This window comes from Salvelinus sp. IW2-2015, linkage group LG19 (genome assembly GCF_002910315.2).
Source record: "Salvelinus sp. IW2-2015 linkage group LG19, ASM291031v2, whole genome shotgun sequence".
Classification (NCBI taxonomy): Eukaryota; Metazoa; Chordata; class Actinopteri; order Salmoniformes; family Salmonidae; genus Salvelinus; species Salvelinus sp. IW2-2015.
Window position 1 is genome coordinate 8,086,692 of NC_036859.1, and position 4,623 is coordinate 8,091,314.

General features: G+C 44.3%; 1 pseudogene; it reads right to left on the reverse strand.

Annotated features, from left to right (window-relative positions):
- The window catches only part of LOC111979563 (dynein axonemal heavy chain 11-like), a 60,323-nt pseudogene that overhangs the window by 17,017 nt on the left and 38,683 nt on the right, over window positions 1-4,623 (reverse strand).

Here is a 4,623-nt window from a genome sequence, read left to right on the forward strand (position 1 = left end):
GTGTGTGTGGAGTGTATACAGCATTGTGTATTCGTGTGTGTGGAGTGTATACAGCATTGTGTATTCGTGTGTGTGGGGTGTACCTCGTGGAAGCGTATGATGTTGAGGACCCAGGCACAGAGACCGGCGGCGGCGGATGATTTGAGTCTGACAAACTCAGGGTTAAACTCTGGGTCACTGAGGTACTCATCTCTCACGCACCTCACTGTCGATTCCGGGATGTGTTCCTTGTCGAAGTTTACCAACGCCTGTAGGAAGTCATCCACCTGGGTAGAGACACACACACATGGGCGTGTACACTCTGAAACACTCTGAAACACTCTGAAACACTGCCGTTAACACAAAGTGACACAGACACACGGACGGACAGACAGACAAACCGTCACCTCTGGGATATGCTCCTTACACACACGGTCACACAGACAAGACAAGACACACCAAGACTGACCTTGCTCATGACGACTTTCGCTGCCTTCCAGCTGCGGTCTTTGGGTAATTTACCATGAGGAGCCAGTAGCACCATGACAGCAGCAGACACGTTAGTCACTATGGCTGGGGGGTTAGGGAATGTCTTCAACTCTGTCAGGTTCAGCTAGGGGGAGGACACACAATTTTAGGAATCACATGACCTAAAAAAACGTCATGTATTAAAGGTCCAATATATCTCAATATCAAATCATTTCTGGGTAGGAAATAAGTCAAATTCAAAAGGCACTCGCACATCTGAGCTATCTTTGTTGCAGGTGCCTGGTAACAGTTGAATAACATGAGAAAAATAAGAAACCTGCAAACTGCTCTTGCTAGTATGACTGCTCTTTATTAAGCTTTACGTATCGCTTTACGTACGTAATTTTCTGATTTTCTGGTGTCCAGCTGAACTGGACACCAAAATCGAGGGCACCATTCGAGCGGTCGCTTCGCAGGGCCAGAGTATTGTGGACCTTGAGAGGGCTTCTGAATTCAGCGCTGGTAGGATCGACGAGTTAGAGAAGCTGTGCTCGTCACTACAGGGTACTGTGCAGAGGCTTTCTGTGAAAGTGGTCGACCTGGAGGGCCGTTCCAGACGTAATAACCTTCGCGTTGTTGGTCTGGCAGAGGGGGTAGAGGCGGGCTCTCGCCCCACCGACTTCTTCGCCAAGCTATTGAAGGCTACAGAAATGTAATATTGGAGATGGGTTCATAAATTGGATCCAGCTTTTATATAGGAACCCCTGTGCGAGAATACTCACTAACCAATCATTGTCGCCCCGATTTAACCTCTACAGAGGACAGGCAGGGTTGTGCGCTGTCGCCTATGCTCTTCGCCTAATCATTGAACCTCTCGCTCAGACGATTAGATCTGATGCAGCAATACACGGCTATAATACTAAAGATACTCTAAATAAGATTTCCCTATACGCAGATGACATTCTCCTCTATGTAACAGAACCCAAGCTAGTATTCCAGCTATCCTTGATGTGATTAATTTGTTTGGTACCTTCTCGGGATACAGAATAAATTGGAACAAGAGTGAATTAATGCCCATACGGTTACAAAACACCTCCTGGCTAACATCTTCCACTTAAGTTATCTTCAGAAAAATTTACCTATCTAGGAATTGTAGTTACCAAACAATATTCCTTACTATTTAAGAGAATTTCCCCTCGCTGATGCAAAAACTAAAGACAAACATACAATTTTGGAGAACTCTCCCAATTTCTCTGCTCGGAAGAATTAATGCCATTAAAATGGTCTTCCTCCCACAACTGCTCTACCTATACCAGAACATCCCAGTATTCATACCTAAATCCTTTCATAAACAACTGGACTCAATTATCAATCCTTTCATCTGGGATTATAAAACACACAGGATAGGTAAAAAAACACCTCTGCAAATCCAAGATGGAAGGAGGATTGTCTCTCCCAAATTTTATATTTTATTATTGGGCCGCTAACCTCCTGCGGTTACGTTTTTGCTGGATGACGCACGTCCGTCACCCACCTGGCTTAGTATGGAGCGGGAGGAGTGTCACCCCTTCTCTATTGGTGCTGTGATTTTGTCGGCCTGTCAATCTGGAGAGGTCACTTTATCGTAACAATCCTATTATACATTGCACAGTCCGAATCTGGAAGCAAATTAAAACCCACTTTGAGCTTAGACCAATGTCATCATGCTCCCTGTTGCCAGGAACCCCTCCTTTCCCCCTCCAACCTTGATAACACCTTTGAGCAATGGGGAGAGTTGGGGATAAGTACCATAGGGATTTTATATATAGAAGGGACCTTTGCTTCCTTTGAGTTGCTGAGGGAAACTTATAATCTTCCCAGAAGTAACTTTTTCAGATACCTACAAATCAGAGACTATGTTAGGAAACACCTCCCAACATTTGGAACGCTAACCTTCCATGTTTGACGGATGCATAAAAACATCCCCCACCGCAGACAAACTGATATCTCGTTTATATGATTCTTTTCAATCGGTTAGCACACCCTCTACAGATGCCATTAAGGCAAAATGGGAGGAAGAACTAGGGACTGACATTTCGATGGCAGACTGGGAAGATAGCTTGGAGTATATCCACACCTGCTCCATTAACCCAGACATCGGCTCATACAATTCAAGGTATTACACAGATTACACTATTCCAAAACCAAACTGCATAGGATATTTCCTGATACATCCCCTATGTGTGATAAATGTCAGGCTGCACAGGGTACACTACTCCACTGCTTTGCCCTATGCTCTAGCTTGCATGGTTACTGGTGTGGAATTTTTAGGATCCTCTCTGAAGTTCTGGAGACTTCAATTGACCCAGACCCGCTTCTGATAATCCTGGGAGTGTCTGATTCCCTAATCGGACTAACCAACCCCCAAAAACAACTCATCTCTTACAGTCTCATTTCGGCAAAAAACTAATCTTGTTGTTCTGAAAAAGAGGAAGCGCCCACTACCAAATTATGGCTCAGCGAATTGGCAAACACTGTACACTTAGAAAGGATTAGATATATTCTGAACAATAAATTATTAACATTTGATCAGATCTGGCAGCTTTCCTCTCTTACTTGGACCATTCGGCGCTGTGAATTTGTACTTTTTAACGCACTCTCCATTGTAATATTTTAATCCACCTCTGGGCAGCACGTGCTTGGCACCGCCACCCGAGCAGCGGGGAGGGGTATAAGGGGAAGGGATAAAGGGGGGAGGATAAAGGGGGGAGGAATAAGGGGGGGGTGACACCCACCCTCTTTCTTTCTACCTGTCCTTTTTTGTATGTCTTGTTTTTGTAATAATTGTTTTGTACCCAAACTCTGGATCTTTTTATTTCTGTCTGCTCTTCTATGTTTAGTTAAAAATTGTATACCTGCCTTTCATACCTATACACCATGCCTGTGTGTGTTCAATAAAAAATATTTGAACGGTTATTGTTTTAAATTAAAATGTTAAAGAAAATTCGCTTATTAGCAAAGAGCAATTTCTCAAGCAAGAATTTTGCTAGGACTGTCTGGGAGTGGTCTGAGTGGGGAGGGGAAAACTGAAAATGAGCCGTTATTGGAAGAGAGGTTTGGAATTCTCTTTCTTATTGGTCTAATAACTAAGTTACCACCTGATGTCACCAGGCAGGCCGATACTCCATTCCACCACAACAGGCTGAAATCTCAGGCAGTCTTTTCAAACAGCTATTACACTAAAAGGGCATAATCATCTTCAAAATTTCACCGTATTATTCCAAACTTATATTGTGTAAATATATATAAAACACAGGACAATCACATTGATGACTGCATTTGGCCTTAAAGTCCATCATGTATTAAGTTCATGATTCAAATCATGTATGTTTTTTGTTGTGTTAACGAGTTCAGGGCTGCCTGTAGTGTGTTACCCTGTTGAGTGTGTTGAGGGCTGAGTTAGCTGCTGTAGTGTGTTACCTGTTGAGTGTGTTGAGGGCTGCGTTAGCTGCCTGTAGAGCTGTGTGTTACCCTGTTGAGTGTGTTGAGGGCTGCGTTAGCTGCCTTAGAGCTGTGTGTTACCCTGTTGAGTGTGTTGAGGGCTGCGTTAGCTGCCTGTAGAGCTGTGTGTTACCCTGTTGAGTGTGTTGAGAGCTGCGTTAGCTGCCTGTAAGGCAGGTTCAGCCTTCACCAGGTCCTCTTCACTCTGCTGTTGCTGCGTGGTCACCTCAGCCTGGATGGTTCCTACCTAAGGACAACAAACACAAGCACCACACACTAAACACTTATACATTACACATTTAAACTTAGAAATGACACGACAAAATGGCAATTACCTAATAATTACAATTAATACCATTTTGATTTCTGAGGATTCCTTGAAACTGATCAAGGCTCACGTGCACACATGCTCACTCGTACCCTCTGTTCCTCTGCGTCTGCCACAGCCCTCTCCTGGTTGAGTTTGTCTGTCTGCTGCCCGATCTTAGTGATGAGAGCCTCTGTGTCTGTGTTCCTCTGCCACAACCTACTTCCTGGACCGCCAACTTAGCCTTTAGATCCTCCACCTGAGAAGGGGAAGTGGATAGGGATGGAAGGTAGGTAGAGAGATGGATCAGAGAGAGAGAGAGAGAGAAGAGAGAGAGAGAGAGAGGGAAGAGGCAGAAAGGGAGAGACTAACTAAGTGTGTTCCTGTGT